The following is a 21,606-nucleotide window of genomic DNA, read 5'->3' on the forward strand; positions in this document are numbered from 1 at the left end:
CGGCCGGGGCGTACCCCCCGGCCTCGCCCCGGCCGTCGGAAACGGTTAGCGGTTCCTTCGAGAAAGCGGGGGCAGCTACAAACGTCGCCCACGGCCGGGCGCAGCACCGGCCCCCCGCCCCGCCCGACAGCCGGTGCCCGAGCGGCCGCTCCCGGCGGGCAGGCAGCGGAGGCCGGCTGGGTGCTGCGGGGGGGGGTCGGGCGTGCCCGTGTCCCGAGCCGCCTCTGCAGAGGACGGCGGTACTGGCCGCCGGTCTCCCACCTTTGTGCTGTTAGCTGAGGCACGTACACCCGCGGCCTGACGGGAAAACAAAGGCTGAGGGGGCTCGGAAGGCGGTGGGGCGCTTTGCCCGTTTTGGCTGGGGGCTTACAGCTTGTCGCCTGTTGAAAAGGTGCCGCACCTAACACCGGGGGAAGCGCTGTGGCGCTCGGTAGGCTCTTCAGGAGTGGCTGCTTTTCTTAGACGGTCTGTCGGCTCGGGTGAAAGGAAAGTGGTGTTACCCGCTATCGTTTTGCGGATAAGGACAGCGCGGTTTCTGTTATGTAACTCTCTGTTACAATACCACATTTGTTGCTGGAGAGACCTTAAATCAGTATATAAACAGATTCGGAAATGAAGTGATTCTCATTTTGTATGTGTTTGCGCTGGGTATTTCAGAACAATCCTCTGAATGTATGTTGTTAATAAATATTATTTTAAACAGTTGAATGTCCCCTAATTTATTTGACTATGCATAAACCAAACACCACTCAAGTTTGTTGCTCTAAGTAATTCTTTGAAGTAGCAATTGCATGTAATCTGTATTTCTTCATTCTAAAAGTGTAGCTAATAAACTCTTAGAGTAGATCCTTATTTTTTTAAAGAAATACAATTGTCAGAGAAATCATTATGTGTTTAAAGATGCAGTGGCTTACAAAATTCTGCTAAGGGTCTCCTGGATGTTATTATACTGGTATTATTGTTCCATTAATTACAGAGTAGTTCCTCCTCCCACCCCATTTGGAAATAGTCTTGTCCTAATTGTAGTGGCAAAATTATGAGACATGTAAAATGGAGAGTCCTTTATGTTAAAAATAAAGACCTCCCCTTTTGCCTCTCTCTTGTTTGGAACATTTTCCCCAACAGTAGTAGAGAGCCCAAATCAAAACAAAGAAGCAACCGGAAAATCTAGGGGTGCTTTTGAGGAGAAGAGAAAGCAAGTAGGCTGCCTTCTTAAAGGGTATGATCAATCTGACATAGCCACTATGCGAAGTAAAATTACAGAATACATTGGAAAGCTTTATGTTTGTAAAATGTCTTCATCTGTAGTGTTTAAGTATGTGTTTAACTTCCTGTACATAAATTGTCTCATTAAGTTTAGTAGAATTGCTTGCATGGATGAAATTGAGCAGATTGAGAAATAACTCCAGAACCAGAACCTTAATTTGAAAAGGTCATGCCCAGAAAGTAACTATTTAGACTTCATTATTTAAATTACTCATTGCTACTTTAATGCTTCATACTAAAAATGCTTGAAGGAACAACATTCTATTGAAGACTAGGCATGCATTGTTTTCCAAATTCCTTTACCCCCACATGCAATCCCATAATACATGGAGTACTGACCTTTCTTTTTCTTGTAAAAGTCGCAGTTTCTTGATGCATTTATTATACTGCCTTCTATATGAAAAAGCAGGGGCAAACATTTCTAGGATTGTAGACTTATTACCTGTGAAGCTTTTAAATTTTGAAGTATGTTTTTTTCTTGGTTTTGATTTTTTTTCTTGGTTTTGATTTTTTTTTTTTCCTTTCTTTTCACCTTCAACAATGTTCTGGCTTGGTTTTACTGTCTTTGGTTTTAATGTTGAGTGTAATTACATTTTTATAGTGTTTTTTGAAGGAATAATCTGTGGAATATCTTTGTGTAAACAAGCAAACAAAAATCCTGTAACCTTCCCCCTCTTCTCCAACCTATACGTCAGCAGCATTTTGGATAATGTGTACTTGTGGTTAATGAGGAAGGATGTTTATAGTAATGACTGTTCTCCCAGACAAGTGCTACTGCCTCTGCTATCTCTCTATAGCAGCCATCATCTGCTCTGACTTCACATGGGTTATATGGATTTATTTACATGTGCTAATACCTGCAATAAACTGAAAATGTGGTAAAGGTATTGCTTTCCTGTGCGGATTATTTAGCTTTATTCCGAAACATTCACTATAAATATCTGAAATGCTGTGTTTGTGCACTTGTGCAATTTAGGAGCAGACTTCTAGATTTTTCTTGTTGCAGAAAAACTTTGCTGTTGGTGCTACAAGTTTTTATCCAACATAGTCTTAAGGGGAGGTGTACGTTTTTATTGTCGTCAAATCAGAGTATTCTTTGGGTGTCAAACATTTTAAAGTTCCTTCCTGTTTCAGTTTAGGCCTATGTAAATTGATGTTACTGCAGTCCTAGTGCTGTCATCCTAGTTGTGTTAAATCTGCCTTTCATTTTCAGCTTGCTTTAGGATGCTGACCTGTCAAAAAGACCTTTCTTGCTCAGTATTTTGCCTGTGTCCCTTTATTTTTTCTGGGTTACTTTTCTGCTAATTTTTCAGACTTGGCTGACCAGGGTGCCAGATGAATGCCAGTATCAGCATAAAGGAGGAGCAGGAGCATGCAGGAAGACAGATCACTGCAGACTGAATTTATATTGCCTTAAATGTCCTAGAACCTTGGGCACAAAGATGTTAGTCAGGTGCCTTAATCTCCTACATGCTCAGAGGAAAGTAATGGGTGCCTTTGAATAGGCAGTTTATTTGTACTTGGCAAGATGCACGGAGATTCACCCTGAGAGGAGAATGAACTTTGCTGTTGACAACTGAAGTGTCAGTAGACTTTCAGGCACATAGGAAATTAAGGAGAAGTCTTTGTGTTGTAAGGGATGATCAGATTCACCTAGCTTTTTACATACTTCAGGTACAGTTGACTGTATTCCCGCTTAAAAATTACTTAGTCTATATCTTTCACCATAAAAGTAAGCTTAAATATATCATAGTTTTAATTGCTGTTGTGTATTTTAAAAACCTCATTCTGAACCACTACAAAGAACTGCAATAGCAGTAGCTTCTATCGGAAGTTCATATTCAGTGTCTTGACAGAGTTGGAGAAACCAGATTTAATAAAACCTCCAGATTTAATAAAACCCCTTGGTTTTGTTCTAACAGTGGAAATGTGAAGGATCTCAGTGATACACCAAGGTTGATTGCTTTACCATGTTTATTTTGCATTCAGCTGAACCTTTACTAAGGTAGATAACCATATTTTCCTCCAACATACCAGCACAATATAAAGCTATTATGTAACTTGCTCAAAAAGGCATTTACAGAAGTCTCTGAAGGGAGCAAAGGTGCTAGAAAATGTAGGCACTCTGGTTAAAAGCTAGAGAAAATCCCAGGAGACCTTACTGTATATCCCTTTTCTTTTTCCATGCATTTTGAAGTGTGTTTGATGTGCCTCACTGAAAATTCCCATTTAATATGTTTGCATAATGGAATGTGGATGGTATTTAGGAAGAACACAGATGTTTGCAAAGATCACAGAGGGGCTTGAGAAAATACCTTTTTGTTTGGTTTTGTTTTGGTTTTGCTGGTATAATCCATAATCATAAATTTATCCCTGGAATTTACATATGGTGGTACTTGAAAAAGGTAAAAGAGAATGTTTTGTGTCTTTCTTAGCTCAGCAACTGAAAGGTAAGGTTAATGAAGAGAGAACTAAATACTGAATTTGATTAATTTTCCCATACACCCATAATGGCTTTCCTATAGGATGCTGTTGTGTACCAGCAGTTAAATCTGAAAACTTGGCGAGATGGAGTGAAATGTTTTCTGTGATGAGACTTGTTCCCTGTGATAAGACAGACTGATGTTTTTTGTTCTTGCTTGTGTGTGCAGTTGCAATGTGTATGACAGAAGGCTTGCAACAGTATAGCGGTTTTATTTGGCTGTTGTCATAACTGATAAATGCTGATATAACATGTGTAGGCTCTGTTGTGGTTGTTTCTGTTCTGATTTTTATCAGTTTCTTTTCAGGGAAGCCTTTCTTGTCTAACATAGCTTCACATCTTGGTGGATTTTGAAACTAGACAAGTGATTGATGATAGAGTGGGAAAAGTTCCTAAATGCAGTTGTCTGATTCTTTTATTTTTTCTGTGGGCAGATTTTGCCTGTGAAGAATATTCTTTTCATTTTGGGGGGCAAATAGCCTATAATATAATGAGGATTTTTTGGTGTATTTGTTGTATATTCATAGTTGCGCACTCCTATGGGCTAGCGTGTATAAGGAGTGGATGATTTCTTGGTGCCTTGGTATGCAATCTCTAAAACAGAAAAAGTATTAAAATAAGGGAATCGAGCTGTTACTTCAATGGCTTTCTTATCTGTGCTGTGGCTTAATTTGATTCAAGTGCAATCTAGGGAAATCTCAAAGGAGGAAAAAAACCCCAACAAAACCTAAATCCTTCTTTTTGTGGCCAAAGAATTCTTGCAGCTATAATTCAATGAAATGTCAAGTGTAATATCAGAACTGAAGCAGAATGCAGATATGTAAGTTACTGTGTATTGGTAAGAGATACTCTAGTTGGCTATGACTGAAGAAGGTCATGGGTGCCTGAAAACTTTTCCAAACAAATTAGTTGCTCTAGTATAAGAAATTACCTCTTTCTAGAAACCTTGTCCTTTCTCAGTTTAGTTTTCAAATCCAACAGTCTCCACAATACCACGCTGAAACAGAATGAGAAGAGAATATTTCCATTTAATGTGTTTTTGTGGTTTTGTTTTTGGTTGTTGTTGTTGTTGTTGAGATAAGGCTGTCTTGAAAGTCTGCTTGGAGGAAAAAAACCCCAGCAACACCAGTATTTTTTTGGTAGCGTATCTTCCTAAAATGTATTCAAGCAGTTTCTTCTAATATATAACATTGACTAAAAAAAATTATTGTTATTTTGATTTATGGATTCACTATAATTTTGGAGAAATCTTAAAATCAATACAGATCAGCATAACTATTCTTTCCCTCAAACGTCTGCTAATGAATATCTCTAAAGAACATGGATTTGAAACTCTTTGCTCGCTTGGTCTCCTGTCATAATGACAGCAGTAATAAAACCACATTTTTTTCAGCCTTTCAGTTTAAATCAAGAAATTCATGGAGGCTGAATGTTTCTTCTGTAAGCTATGCTATGTTCATTTGTCCTAAAATGTGAGGACACAGATTCTGTTGAGGGAAGTAGCATTTCATATATTTGGGTATATTTTAAGACTAAATTGCAGTAAAGAAACTCTCTCTCCCCTTTTCTGTCCTGGATTAATTTTGTGGATTATCTAACAAAAAGACACTTTTCCTGCAGCGTGTTCATGGAAAACAGTTTGTTACGCAAGCCTGAATACTATTTAAGCGCTGGCCTTCTATAACCGCAAGGGTATTTTTCAGTGGGGGGCAATGAGAATGACATTTAACTCCTCCAATGTCACAATGTCATAATAGTCTTATAACACTGAGGAAGATAATTATACTGCTATGGTAGTTCACTGACATGAATTTAAAATGCCAACTACCTCCTCAGCTACTAGTACTGACAAAGTAAAAAACCAAAGGAAAACCACAGTCACTGTGGAATCATTTTAAAATGTGGAACAGTAGATTCACTGTTCAATCTTGATAAATGTCAGTGAAAGTTGTATCTTACAAATATATACTGGTAATTAGGAAGTCGTCTTTGATTCATCTCTTCTTTTTCTCTTCCTTTGCAGTAACATGAGATTTTCAGGCTCCTTGCTTATATAATGAAAAAAAATATTTCTAACAATAACACTATCATTATTGATGAGATTAATTTTCTACTGCTTGGTGTTTTGGGAATTGTATTCCAGTTATATGTATTTCTTGAAATAAATTCTTCCTTTGGTGTCAGCAGTATATTCTGAAGTCAAGGACAATCCAATTAGTGTTGATTGGGATTTGGCAGCTAAATCCCTGCTCATTGAGCCAAGAACATGCTTGTTATTGCTTATCTGCTAGTGACTAGATACATCATGATTTCATGTCTAATGTTTACAGTTCTCAATTTTCAGTCTTCTACAAATTGTATAATATGAAAAAAATGCAATCATTGAACACAGTTTGAATTCTTTGTTTGCTTTCTAGTAGTCCTGTGCTCAGGGTAACAACAAAGTAACTGATCACAAAATTTCCACTAAACTGGGCATAGATAGCAGAGTCATAGTACTGCAGCTAAAACTAGTAGTCGGTGACAGTTAATAGTCTCAGGTTTTGTGTAGCTGTAGTAGAGGAATGCTAATACACAGAAAATAAAAAAATCATCATAATTCTGGATACAAATTCGGGACAGCTGCATACAAAACCACATTGGACCCTGGGAGACCTCAATGGATAAACAGACAAAGGAATGTTACTGGAGTTACAAAATCAATCACTCAGAAATTCGAGGTGGGGGGGGAGAAAGGTAGGAATAATGTCCTTTTAATGTAGTTCGTATGTTGTTTCCTAGGATTTAAAAATGCAAAACCTAGAAAATTCACTATCTGATGCTTGGATAGGTCTTCAGCAAGATTGGAAACATCTTTTTAAATGGTAGATTTGTATGTTGGGTCTAATGGAATAGTAACTGGAAGGAAGATGAGACGTTCTGGCAGAGGATTTCACAGATACTAGTGAATGCAAAGGAATGACAACTTCTTTCTAGAATCTTGACTTCAGTTGTGGAAAATAGTGCTTTGGAAAATGGGTTTCATTGAGCTACTTTTGCCAGATGCCATAAATATTAATGCCAGGAGTATTGAGTGTTGTCAGTTGGCAGCGTCCCCTTCAGGCTCTGTAGTGGGCTGTGTATCGCTTCAATGTGGTTTGGGAACGCTTGCTCTGTAAGATAGTGGCCACTCTTCCTGCTTACTGTTTCACACACTCTGGTATTTTAAAATTCCTTCTGTCTTCTAGTTTGGTTTTCTAGCTTTACCCCAGAAAAATCTCTGACTTTAGTGTCTCTCTGTCTTTCTCCCTTCTTCCCTCCCTTCTCTCTGTCTTAATCTCTGTTAGCCATTTTTATCTACTCTGTGTTTTTCTGAGATGAAGTCCTCTTGTCCAGTCAGTCTGATTTCTTGTGGTTTTCATCTTTAAATAAATACCAATTCATTACATAAAGGCCAGGTTTAGTCCCTACTATAAATTCGGGGCCTAAAAGAGTGTTTGGTAGAATTTTAGTTTAGGCAAAAAAGTGCTTTTCCCCAGTCTTATTTCTTAGAAAAAGTATTTGGCGTGAAGTTTCCTGAAATAATTGAGCTAGAGACAGATACTAAGCATTGAGACTTTAGGTGGTACATTTAGTTTGGCTGAGTAAGAAATAATTGAAAGTAGTTATAGCATAAGGGGTTAGAGTGCCCTTAGTAATGCTTAGCTATTTGCACTTCCAAAAAGTATTACACTCCTGTTTCTTCTTAGTTTCTTGTAACTGTAGCACAATAAACCTTTTAGCTTGATTGCTGCATTGTTAAACTCTTTGACATTTTAAATTTGCACATTTAACGTGTATTTGTGCTTTGGACAAAGAAATACAGACACTCGTCCTTTTTTGTGACTATTGTTCTGTGAACTATAAATATAATTCCTAAGTGGCAGTAAGCATAAGCTGACTGTATGACTAACATACTCAAGACTTTTTGAAAAGGACAAAGTTGTGATCTTGTCATAAATACAACTGTAATGGACTTCTAATTCTTGAAATAGTGTTGAGTGGGCCATACTGTACTTCTTAAATAACAGTAAATTAGGAAATCTGTGGTTTTTAATGCTATTACACAGGCTGCTTTTCATAAAAATGCAAATTGCAATTGCATTAAAAAAGCCACATGCTTTGGTTCTGCAGACCTGTTTCTTCATCATTAGTCTCTTTTTGCAGAAAAATATATAGTAGTTTCACAAAGCTTGTGCAATGACTAAGCTGTTACTGTTCTATATTGTTAGTATATGCTATTTTTAAACTAAGTTTAACACAAAGCATTCTAGTAGAAGTCACAGGAGGATTTCAGTTTTCTTCTTGATTGGTAATTGTGAAGAGAGAAGTAGGTTTCATATTTTTGAAGAACTTAGAATTTTTTACGATTTCAAAGGAAAATTGATTATACTTTTCCTTCCTAAAACACAGATTTGAAACCATATTTTCCCATGTATTATATTGGTAATTTAATTGATTTCTAGTCTGTCTGAGGCTGTGAGTTCTTAGAACCTTCAGTTTGTAAGAATTCTTATTCTTCACTGTTTTTTGTTTAGTGATGGACACAGTTCTCAATACTGATCCTGTAATAGCTGGAAGGGGATGCTAATGTGGTTGATTGAAAATTGTTATTGAATTCACTGTGTCTAGTAGAAGGGTTTGGATTTGCCCTTGATATCCTCCTCTTTCCTAGCTTTGAAATAGTACTCATAAACCCTGGAGATGGCTTTTTGTGCAGTTCAGAAAGTCACCGCTCATTTGGTAAAGTGGTGCGTCCTTCTAGAGGTTCCCAGTGCACTGACTGACGTGGTTGCTGGTGGGCTTTTAGGCAGAATTTGCTTTTTGTAAAGTAGCTTAGCCTGGGGCCTTGGCCTGAGCAATAGATTGTGCCTGACGGCAACTGAGGAACTAGTCGGAATTCCCTGTTAAGGGAGGGAAGAGCTGCTGTCTAAGCATTGCCTTTGACTTTGGGATTCACCCCACATTTCTTAGAAGTGTAATTAATGAATTATTTTATGCATTTGAGGAGCTACTTGCTTTTGCAAAATAGGAAACTAATCAGTGTGTGTTTCATGGTCAGCAAGTTTCAGCAATGGTAGAAAGCCCAAGGTTTGGAATGGATGCTTTTAATAGTATTTCCAAAACAGATAAGAAAACAAGGCATATAAACAGAATAAAAGGATGTTTTCTGTGGTAATAAATAGTCAGAGTTTAGAGTTTGTGTTCAGAAATTCATGCAAGTTCTAAGTGTTAAAAGTCCTGCAGAGAAATGTTTCCTCTGTAGATACTTTACAGTGGATGAAACTTAATGTGTGTATTTTAAGTAACAAATTCTGGTCCACTTTGCTGAAGTGAGTTAAGATAATGCCTGTGGAAGTCTCAGATTTGCCCTTCAGCAATTTTAGATACTTGTGCCAGTTCTGCGCTGGTTCCACTAATGAGCTGAGGTTTTGACTGAAGCTGCCAGTAAATATGCTTTAAGCTGAGACACCTGGATTTGTATTGACGTGATTTAGGCATGGGGCACATGTTCCCTTTTTCCAGCTCTAAGGGGTTGATCATTTCTGGCAGAGAAGTGGCAAAAAGAACTAGAACATCCCAAACCATCTCCATAGGTTGTACTAGGACTAGAGCATCAAAGCTGTGGTGTGTCAGCTGTGATGGCATTATAATTCAGCAGGACAGTCAAAGCAAGTGTCATGTTTTTTCAGTTACAGGCAACTGAAAAGAAAACAAAACCATAGAGAGCCACATGTTTGTGATTTGGAATTCAAAACTCTTTTTTCAAAAGATTCTTTTTCCTGTTTGATTAATCTGCATAAATAATGATACCAGGTTTGCCACTGAGTAAACAGTGCTGATTCAAGTAGTGATACTTTTGTAAGGTTGTTGTTTCAGTACTGTGTTTTCCAAATATTTTGTTTATAGTGTTTATTATGGAGAGAGATGAGATCATACATAATCAACAAAATATCCTTGTGGAGGCTGTTTTTATTATTTTGTTCTCTTTTGCCACATGGCATCTTTTTGGAACAGGCAAGACTGTCACTGAAGCATTTTATTTTTTGTGAGACTGTGGTCTTGAAAAGTATCTGGAAAACACACTTTCTACCTTTCTGACCTTGTGAGATGTTTTTGCTTGTCTGTTTACGTGTTTGCTTATGGGTTTCTTTTTCTTTTTTTTTTTTCTTTTAAGAAAATATGATCCAGTTTTTTAGTAAATGGCCCATTTTTAGAAAATTGCAGTTCAAGAACATGTGGCTTCACTGGTCTAGACACAGTGTCATTGATAGTCATAGCTGCTCTTCTTGTTAGTAGCCTAGTAGAAGACAGAAGGTAACAATTTACGTCCATACTTAATTCTAACAAAAATGAGGATCATTCCTCATTACAATGAGATACGACTTGAGAGGCCTAACTCAGGAGACTATTGTTTTCATAATTTGTTGGGGTTTTTTATAATATGCTTACCATTATTTGAAGTTAGAAAATCCAGGGGTAGGATTTATATAAAAGTAGTAGTAGTAATAATAATAATAGTAATATAAAAAAAGGTCTTTACTTGGGCTGGACCCATAGTGTTTTATGTCTTAGGAAAGTGACCTTTGAGATGTTCCCTTTCCCAAAGTTGTGATGGCTAAAGATAGGATGCTGAAAAATAAAACCCGCGCAACTCCTATCTTCCTTTGTTACAGAGTTGTGTGTGTTCTATTTATTTGCGGCCAGTGTGCTTAAAGTTATAATAAAGCTTGTGGGTTGCATTGTCTCCATTGCTAACCTCTTTCCTCCTTCCCCTCTCTGTCCCCCCCAAAATCAGTAATTTTTCTTGTTTCAGATTTCTTGTAAAACTTAGGTCATGGCTGCTAATAAAATACTTTGAAATCCTGAAGCAGGAGGCTCTTGAACTGCAGCATATAGTTCTGAATTAAAAATCAGTTCCTGCTTTATAAAGACCAATTTTATTCATTCTTTGGGTTGGAAAAAAACCCCCAAGGGTAAACATTTCAACAGAATACAAAAATTGATCAGATATTCTGATCAGTTTCTGTTATGCATCTTCCTGTTTGATAATCAACTTTCTCATCCAGCTATCTGGTTTTTTTTTCCTGTTTTCTGTCAAACTACACAGGTCTTGTAGCAAGAATTATTATTCTGCAAAATTCTTCAACTCCCGACCCCCCTCAACCCCAAAAGGATGAGCATATGGCTTCTGTGAAGAAACTGTTGTAGAGGTGTCTAACTTAAAAAAAAAAAAAATCCCCATATGAAGTCTAGAAGTGAACAGTAGTTATTGAGCAGTAGGAATCCCTAATTACTTACTGTCTAAATCTGGTATATACTCCCTACCTAATATTAACTGTGCTTTCTTAAAGGTTCGAAAACAGATTTGCAGAGAGTTAAACATAAATTCTATGTTTTATTAGATTTATTTGATTTATGGTTTTATGAAGAGACTGAATCTTTTTTAGTCTTATGTATTTGGTGGTTACCAAGAAGAGATTTGGACTATAGTAATCTTAATATAGTTGTACAAAGCATCATATACTTTCTTGCAGTTTTTACAGCAGGTGGACAAAGATTTTTGTCAACATTAATTTTCAGCAAATTTTCATATCTGGGGCTTTTAAAGAATCCAAGCTGTTGCTGGTTAAATGGTAAGAGTCTCAAGAGTTACGAGTAGATTAAAGGATATAAACAAGTGGTCACTATTCGTAGGCAAAGTTGGTAGCATGGATTTCCAAAGTTAATTTTGCAGACTTTTTTGTTCAACTTGTAAATATATGATAAAAGAGAGGTGGAATAGTTAGGGGATGAGACTTGCAGATTATTTAAAAAAAAAAATGAAAATCATTCAGGATAGCTGAATCTAAAGCTTATGGTGAAGGGCTCCAGAAAAAACTCATGATACTGAGTGGCTAGATGAAAATTTTGGATGAAATGCAGTTTTGATAAATACAAGCTAAAGTACAAGCAGTGGTGAGAAAAGATGATCCTAACATACATTCACAACAATGATCTCCAATTTAGCTATTGTCACTCAGTAAAATGTTCTTGGAATTTGTTGGGACAGTTCTCTCTAAACATCAGCTTAATGTCTGGTGATAATGGCAACAGTAAACTCAGAAATAAACAGTGTGGAATTGTGGGAAAAAAACCCAACAAATCAACCACCAGAAAACATTGTGATGTTGGGACTTGCAGCCTAGGGGACAAGAATGGATTAGGTGAATCCCAGAGGTCCTGTTCAGCCCTGGTTTCTGTAGTCCTGAATCTTAAGAAAGACTGGACAGGACCTCCGGGAATCACCTGATCCATTCTTCTTCCCCAGGGCACAACTAGCTGTAGCCTTTGCTGGTCAGGGTGAATCTTTGTTGAACTCATTCTTAAAAACCATTAATAACAGCACTTTCACAACCTGCTTTGTCAGTCTATTCCAGTGTTATTTTGACTTTTAGAAGGGTTTTCGTAGTGTTTGAGTCAAGTGGTTTGTGGTACAGTTTTAAGCCTTTTATTACTATCCTCCTTGAACTGTAAAGTGAAACTGGATGTGGTAACTTACATGAAATCTTAACAAAACTAAGAGTGAGACTTACTTGCTGGTTTTGCAGGCAGTTCCATGTGTAGACAACGCTATTCTTTTTTTTTAACTTTTTTATTTTATTTTTTCAACACCACAACACTGAGGGTCACTTTGTGGTCTGCTTTAACCTCTACATCCCTCTTAACTAAACTGGTAACTATTTGACCATCCCTTATACGTGCAATCAGCTGTTCTGACCTAACTCTGCAGCTTTGCAGTTCTTCTTAGTCATACTCTGACATTTTTTCATAACTTTTTCGAGTCTTTCAAGATCACTTTGAATTCTTATCTTGTTGTCTAGCATGCTTATTATCTCCATTTTCTGAAACTAATTAATTTATGTGTGTGTATATATATATAAAATATTTGTGTGTCTATATACGCTTTTATATATATAAAAAGAACAACTTTGGTTATGTTTTGTGTTTCAGCCTGCAGTGACTTTAATCAAAAACAAAATAAAAACCACCCCAAAACAAAAACTGAGCATTGGACCCCCTAATGACTCGCGTATCATAGCTGGGAGATAGAATTAATGTTGCTGTAAATATGATTGAATGTGTGTAGCGAGTAAATTTGCAGAAAATATTTTCCATTGATGTTCCTAGGCATATTAAATTTGAGGTGCCTTGTGGTATATTTAAATAGGGCTATATTTTGAGAGTCAGGGTACTTAGAGAAACAAGTTAGTGAATTATTTAATAAATGACAGAACTAGTGACACCTTTCTGCGCATTTTTGTCTTTTGTCTTGAATGTCCCTAGTAATGCTGCTACTGGACAAGCGACAGGGTGTCTTGAATACTAACTTTTTTCAAATCAGGGTCACTGGACAATATTTATTTGGGTTAAAGGCAGTTCATCAAATAAACCTTGCTTCTGTAGCAAACCTATCTGAAAGTAGCTTTCTTGCAAGAACATGATTTACTGTCACTTAGAAGAATATCTGCTTTCCTTTGTAATAGACACATTATTGTATGGTCCAATTAATATTCTGGGCCTGCCACAACCTCAGAAGGGAGAGGTTATGTTCTATTAATTCATTATGGACTCAATAGTCAAGTGGCATTTCATTGTTTGCTAGGACATGGATGCAGCTCTGTTTTTTTCAGTTATGCTCTAATTTCAAACAACCAGTTCCTTCAGTTTCTTACAATTGCAAAGTATGGATTGAGAGTTATTTTCTTTTTAATTATTATTTTTATTGCTAATGCTATATGCACTGGAAATGCATTTTGACATATAAAATCTTGGCAGTGTAGCTTATTTATGGGGCGGGAGATGGCAGTAAGGAAATAGGTGATTTAGCATGTAAGCAGAGAATTATACTTTATTCTTGTATGATAGTTTTAAAAGTATTATCTAAAAAACTGAAAGAACATACTCATTGTTTAAAAGCACAAATTGATGTTTACTTTAGGCCTTTCTATTTGTTAATGTTTTTTTGTTTTAGTCACGTAAGTATTTAACAGCATTTGTGGTACTTGTTTATGCTTAGAGATCAACTGAAATAATGTTATGCTACATGGACAAAATCTAATTCACATTATACAAAGTTCAGCTTTAGTGAAGACTACGAGCATTAGAAATACAAATACACAGTAACACTTCTGATATTTCAGAGTTCATGTGTGTAGAATTAAAATAAATTTGGATACAACATTATTTTTCAGCATCTCTTATAAAGGACTGCATTCTTTGTGTTGATCTCCACTTAATTTAAGTCACTCTGGCAGCTGCATTCTTAGGGGAGGAGGGAATGAAATAAACTGTTAACCTTTGAAAGCCAGAACACAAACAAGTAGTGTTTAACTTGTGGACATTTGTGGATATTTCGAACAATGTTAAGTTTGATTGCCTTTTGAAGTAGACCCATTCTTTTTGTTCTTGGTTCGGAAGCTAAACATATTGTTTGGAACTTTTCTGCAGCTGTGAAGAACAAAGTTTGTCATGCAATAGTTCAGTGAGATGACATCATGAGATGATTTTGACTGCTGTGGCAATCTGCTTGCATTTGCCCTTGTGTAAGCGTGATCACTAGCGTGTATTTGTTTCCTTTTGGTTTAAATCAAGTAAGCGTTGATGGAGTTGCATTCTGTGGCTATTTACTTTATCCTATTGTTCTGGCCTATTGTTATTTTGACCTGAAAATTATTCTCAATTTCTGGAGAACTGGATTGTTCCAGTTTGTTCTCCTAAAACGTGCTCCAGGTAAGTCTTCTTGTCTTTAGACAGCAGAGCATTCTTGTAAGGCTGTGTCGGGCTGTCGGTGGGTAACTCAGGGATGTTTGAATGGTGACACACCAGTTCTTTGAAATTCTGTCATGCCAGAAGGCCAATAACTGCAGCGCCTTGCTCATGCTGTGCCCCCCCCTCCCCTGCTTATGGAGTACTGGAGAATGCGGAGCAAAACCTGTCTAAGCACTCGGGGCCAAACTCTTGAGATCATCTTATATTGCTTTACAATACTGGCTTGCATGTACTTGTGTGGGGTTTAGCTGGGAGATGTGACCAGCCTGAACATTAATGCCATTCTGGCAGGTGGGTAAGGAGCCAACTTTTGCTAAATACACATGGGCCATAAGATATGCTCACACTTACTGGAAACCCTTTGTTTTTGCTGTGTTTTTAGTCTATAGTCAGTCCAGACAAAATATTTGGCCTACCAGGATATGTGAATCATTCTTTTTTGTAAGGCTTCATTTATCATCTGTGTTCTGAAAATGTTTTGTATGAGGGAAACATTGAATGCACTCAGAAATTTTATTGTTAACGTGCGTTTTTACAGCTGTTATGTAAAAATTGTGCTTTGGTAAGATCAAAATATTATTTAATTGTTTTAGCCTATTGGAACCACAGGAAATACACAGGGTGGGAAACTCCCAAATGATTTGTCACTCCTCATCACCTGTAGGTGAGGAATGGCATGCAGACTTAAAAAAAAACCACAAAGAAACAAATCTTAGCAGCTGGCTAGTTCTGGGAAAAAAGAGAGAAGAAAAGTTGCTCCTTCATCCTTTATGCATTGCTGATACTTTGAGTAGAAAAAAATGCTTTAAAATTTCCTTTATCAGTGCAAAAATATATGCACACTACAAAATTGATGGTGAGGATTGAGTGAACAGATGACTTGTGCTGGTTTTTTTTTCTTTGTAGTCTGGTTTTAAAAAATACTAAGGGCATATGCATGTGAATGCAGGTGAGGAGGGCACTGTCTAAAATTCTATATGGACTTTCAATGTGCATCTCATTACCTGAAGGAATGCAGCACTTGCTATGAAGTTGAGGGGAAAATAATGTTCTAGTAGACAGTTGACCTTCCAGTCACAAAATTCTGTAAGTTTTGAACAAATTTTAAGTATGACATCAGGAAGTTTGATGATATGTGATATGTAGGAATTATGTCTGCTGGGGTGTGAGTATGTACAGCTCCATGTTCCAGTTCCTCTTGCTGAAGCAGTGTGGCTCTGTAAATGCTTAGAGGCAAGAAGCATTATAGAAAAATGGTATTTTAAGCAACAATAAGGAATGAAAAAGGGCAGTGAAAGAGGAGCTGAGAAATTATAAACATTGTCTTTTAGAGAGCAAGTGTGCAGTGCACAGGGGAAGAATCCTGTGAAGGTAGTGGAGAGATAACTAAAGGACTTGGAATTTGAGGCAACTTCTTAATACAGAGGATTAAAAAGTAGATCAGGAGGAAGTGATTTTCAGAGCAAACATCTTGCATGTTGAGATGTGCTAAATTATATTTACAGATTGGAGTTTAGATGTGGGTAGCTTGAGTAAGCTACAAAACGGGAATTTGCAGTGATGTGTGATATGAACTACAAATAAACACTTGCTTTAAGGCTAATGTGAGGCAGTTGGAGAAATGAGTTGCATGATGTCTCTGCAGCACTGTCACAGTGTGGGCTATCAAAAAGGCCCTTATGAGGACAATTCCATTGTTACAGATTTCAGACTTGGGGGGGGGGGGGATTGTTTTGATTTGGGACAGATGAAAAGGAGATGTGTCCAAAGATACTGCTTTTGAAACAAGGAATTGAAGACAGGAGGGATTTATTCATCTCTACTGCCTGAACTATGTTGTAGTTCATAGGCACTGTGTTGAAAATTTGAAATGAGCTGACTTGATCACGTATTGCAAGAATATCTTGAACTTACAGAGAAGTTAATTTTTAACGTAGTTGGCAAATACTATTCAAAAGTAATTTTAAATTTTTGGAGGTCACGGTAATTCCCTAGCTCTAGAGTGACAGTGTGTCCAGTGTAAAGCAGTATTAAGCTACACTGATGTTGCAATATAGCAGGAAATGCAGATCTTTCAAATAAGTTTGGGTCAGGTAGGTATTTCCTTTCATTCCAAGCAAGTGCTTTTTGCTAAAGATCAATGTGTTTTTTGATGTTATGGAAATATTTCTCTTATTGGTCAACTACCCAACCTGGAAATGCTTTTAGAAGTGGTGATTGCTTTGCTTAAATGTGTGTCATACCAACTTTAACAAGTTACACTTTGCTGTTTCTGTGGAGTATCTTTCTGGTATTGAAAATGACAAACCACACTACATCTAAACTTAAAGTAGAGTTAAAGCTTTAACCTTCATCTTGAAAATTTCAGCAAGTACATTACCTTATGTATAAAGAATGTTATTTAAGAAGGATTCTTCTATTTATTGTAAAGCAAAATTGCATATTGTAAAGCATGCTTATTTTGGCTTCTGGTTTCTTGGCTTGAAGAAGGGACTGTTTTTTTGCTGCTGTATCTTTTACACAGATGTGCATTTTATTTCTTGTTTCAGTTTACTGTAATCCTTCATGTGCACATTTGATGACAAAGAAGTAGCAGAACATCCTTTACAAAGCATTTGGATACTTTACTGTGTACGAAATCATCACTTTGACTTCTGGGGAAAAAATGAATATAATGAAACAGCTAAGATCCAAATATGTCAGAATTGAGCTTGAGAATAAGCATTCTGCATTTTCAGCCTGTCTGTGCAAGATAGTCTTTTGGAACATGAAATATGTAATTACTGTGTGTGAGAAGATGCAAAGGACTTTTTATTTGATGTAAACACTGTCATAATGCTCTGTGTTCTATTTTACTCCAGTGTTGGTGATTGATTACTTACTTGCACTTTGTATTATTTAGTAAGAAGGCATAAAGAACTTCTAAAGAAACATCACAAAATATTCCAGATTATCTCAAGGATAAAATTGATTTTATTCTTCATGGCAATCTTTCCTTATTTCTGTGGGAAAAGATGTGCGATTTTTTTTTTTTTTTTAAAACCAGAATACAAGCCTTTGCCTTTTCAGTCATTAACAGGACACGAAGCCCAAATCCTCAAGTTCGGGGAAAGATACTGCTCTGTCACAACAGAACTTGTCATTCTGATATGGAGAGGTCTGTAGAGCTTGTCAGCACAACCCGAGGCAAATCCAGCTTTGTCAGTGGGATAGTACAGTGAAACAATTGAAGGAAACTGTCTTGTCTGCATAGGGTCTCCGCTGTGGAAGTTGCCGTGTGGGGGATGCAGTCTGCATAGGTAAGGGCATCTTATCCTTAATTAAAACTTCCCTTTTTGAAAAAGTGTAAGAAAATATTTGTGTAATAGTACCCTGAGGTAGTTTTCTGAGGTAATCATTCTTTAAGAAATACCTGTTTCCCCTGTTGGGTAGTTCTGAAATAATATCCATATTAAGTGCCTTCATCTTAGTACATTACTACAGTAGAGTCAACAAAATTAGTTTTGGCTAAAGATTTGCAGTACAAAAGGTCAGTGGAAAAACAAAACCAAAATGCTTTCCACCAAAACCAGCTATTGTTTTTAGCTTCTTCTTTCCCTTGGCCTTGTCCCCTCACCAACAGACCTCAAACTTTTCATGGGTGTACCTCACTTAGCTTCTTTTGCTTGAACGTGTGAAATCTGATTGATTTACAAATGATTTTGTATATGGATAGTCACTGCTCCTCATATAGTTAGATATGATGTCTAGATTGCACAGGTCTGTTTCATAGCATCTGAAATAATCTTAGATTGAAGGTTTTCCCCCCCCCCCCCCGTTGAAAATTTACATGCTAGTGAACTTAGTGACTACTTCTTTGTCTGAGACTTTCCTCAGACTTCATGCTTTATAGTGTTTGTGGCAGTTCTCTTTAAAAACCTTTAGGATTGTGAACTCAGGCTAAACTTGATTTTCAATATCCAGTTGTTTTTCGACATTCTTCGTGGGCAGCCTGAGGATACAGTAGTTACTCTTTCCAAATCCATTAGTTAAGGAGAGATAAAGTAACAGGTTAGGTAGTTACTTATTTGCTACTAGCTTGCACTTCTACAGGTGTCTCCCCTACAGTTAGACAATGTGCATGAGAAAACATAAAGTGATGTCTTTTCTATTTTTTGGGGTCCTTTTGGATACGTAACACAATGGTTGGCTTGAGCTCTGCTATCTATTGCCTGATAACTTTTTGTCTGAATGGGACAGTAGTTATATCTTCTAGATGGTGGCTCTGTGGTCTCCACTGAGAGAGGAGTACACTACAGGCACCGATGTATTTGAATGCCACTGCAGCAGTTGCATTCGTATCTTTATGCTTCTGGGTGATTCTTAGCCTAGTGCAGATGGGCAAGTGTAGACACCTCTGTTCCCTGTACAATCCAAGTTTGTCATACATTGACAGCAAACAGAATTGTAGCTTCCTCACCTGTTCACTTCAGACTGAGGCGGTGTGCTTCTCATGTTTTTCAGTAGACGTAGGAGACTTGTACCAATGTAACGAAAAATGTTTTCCTAAGCTGTTTTATCAGATAGCTTATCACGTAGTCCAAGTAAATTACCTCATATAGAAGAAGAAAGCTCTGAGGGGAAACTGAGGTACTATGCCCATAGCTGTGCATTTATGAGTTCAGCGTTGTCACGTTGGCTCCCTCTCCCAGCCTCTTTGCATGGTATTAAGAATAAATAATCCCTGTATCTCTCCCAAGAGAGAAGCATTCCAGAAAGACATGGAAAATCCTGAGGAAAATTATGATCAGTTCGTACTCTACCTATAAACATGCCACTCTGAGGTACCAGATGTACATGACGTATATGCAGTGCCAAAGAGATTCTGTAGAAATTCCAGGTCTACGCTGGAATTGTGTTGCTGTAGATGAGGATATTGAGGTGCAGGGGGAGGTTGCTGTGACTATTCAGAGTTGCTCTGGTAGGTTCTGCTCTACATATCATCTGATCGTCCAAGTAAGATGGTGTGAAGCTGAGCATTTATGCTGCCAAAATACAGATCATATGATTATGGGCATATTCTAGGTCCGTTGTTTTATTTCTGTCTGTAGGGCTGCCATATTAGATCTCGCAGCACTGAACTGATGTTCTGTCCTAGTGGGGAACGTAAGAGGAGTGGCTTTGGCCTCTTCAGTTTAAATTGAAGGCCATAATTAAAGTTTTTTCAGTAATTGTTCTGTTTGGTTATATTCTGGTTTGAGTCATGAAAGAGTTGCTGAGTTGTCTTTTTCTTTTATTTATTCTGATTGACACAATAGAGTTGGGGTCTGGTAGGATTAGTAAGGCAAGATTTCTCATCAGAGAGACATTCAGGAATGGGATTTTTAAATTGGTTTTTAATCCCCCTCCCTCTGGGGGGTGAAGGTGCTTATAAAAGTAAGCCACGATCCAGACATTTGGCACAATGTTTGGTTTTGTTTTTGTTTTTTTCCTTTAAATTGGGAGTAGGTATCCTATTAAGTTCATAACTTCCTTTTTCACTTTTATATAGCAATTCTTGTACCTGCATCAGAAAAATTTGATATTTGCCACTTCATTTACCTGTAATAAGATTTGCTGTTTCCAAATCAATGGCTAAACATTCAAATATTTCTGTTAATGCAAAGCCCTGGATTTTTTAAAATTTTGAAAGTAGATTTTTAACTTTGAAAGTTCTGAAGTTTGAGTACTTAATCTCCAGGAAATTCTTTTCTCCTCTGCTTTTCCCTTGATAATAAACTTAAGAAAAAAGTCCATGAGGCTAAACAAATGATGACAGGTACAGATGCAGGATAAGGGTAATAAGATCATGTTGTGCAAACCCTGTAACTCATTTTTGTAAATTTCTGTTTAAACATGTAGTTATTAAGTAATACAAGTCCTCTGAGGCCTACTGTGTGAGATGTGCATAGAACACTTGAAAGTCATGGTGATGCCAAACAATATTGGAAATTCCTATTAAAATTTAAAAGTGCATTCACTGTATAACTGGACACAGAATGTACTATAAAGTCAGGGATACTCTTTCATGACTGCTGAGTTTTCAGTGTATTATCTGTTGAGATGTCTGAAAAGGAACTCCTGTTGAAAGACTTTGAAGTTTTTACCAGCTGATAATAAATTATTTCTATGTGACTGTTTTGCTAAAACAAAGAGAATGGCAACAAGTTACATATGTCAGGCAGTAGAAAGTCTGCATCTTTTCTGCAGCTCTTCTCAGTAATTGTCAAAATATTTTTATTCTTGTTAGAAAGCATTAAGTAACTTGTCTCAGCTGCCACTTGAACAAAAATCAACCCCAAAAGCCAACCCTGGTAAGTTACACAAAAACAAGGGAGACCTGGAGGGCAGACAAATAAACACCACCACAAAAAACCAACTAAACAAAAAACCCCAAAACACCATCAACAAAAAACCTAAACTAAAAAAACCCCCAGAAATCACTTCTTTCATTTTCCTCATATGTTTTCTGTAGAAGTTTGGGGCCTTCAGATCTACAAGTGGATTCTGTCATGTAATTTATTTAAATAATGGATAGCGATAGGTTTTATAGGATATGTGGTCAGCCCCTTGAGGGAAGTAATACATAGAAAGCATGAGGATGAAAAGATAAGACCTGCTTCTGCCACTCTGTTTGCTAAATTATGTCAACCTCTGTATAGTTGACATATTGTTCAGTGATAGGGCAGCAAGGTGCGGAGCATTGACTGTTGTTCAACTTCTCTTCTGCAAATTTGCAATGCTTTAGCTGAAGCATAATAGAAGTACATGCCCTGCTTGGTTCTGTATACTGTGCATGTAAATTAAAATACTTCTGCATTTCCAGTTTTCAGTATGGGGGAAGGAAGAAAGCAGTAAAGACAATAGCTTGATATTTTTTTTTTTTTTTTTTTGGGGGGGGGGGTGTGCATGTGTGCCTTTTAAGGATTGTTTTGGATATGTTCCTGTTTTAAATGCAGATGTACAATGAAATAAAGCTTTCCTGCTTCTGTTAATTTCAGGTTAATATA

General features: G+C 37.1%; 1 protein-coding gene across 1 annotated transcript in view; it reads left to right on the forward strand.

The window, feature by feature from the left end:
* Nucleotides 1-21,606, forward strand: part of SBF2 (SET binding factor 2) — a 290,062-nt gene that overhangs the window by 534 nt on the left and 267,922 nt on the right. The gene's annotated exons all lie outside the window — the stretch shown is intronic.

Source organism: Haliaeetus leucocephalus, unplaced genomic scaffold (assembly GCF_000737465.1).
Source record: "Haliaeetus leucocephalus isolate CR32 unplaced genomic scaffold, Haliaeetus_leucocephalus-4.0 Scaffold173, whole genome shotgun sequence".
Lineage (NCBI taxonomy): Eukaryota > Metazoa > Chordata > Aves > Accipitriformes > Accipitridae > Haliaeetus > Haliaeetus leucocephalus.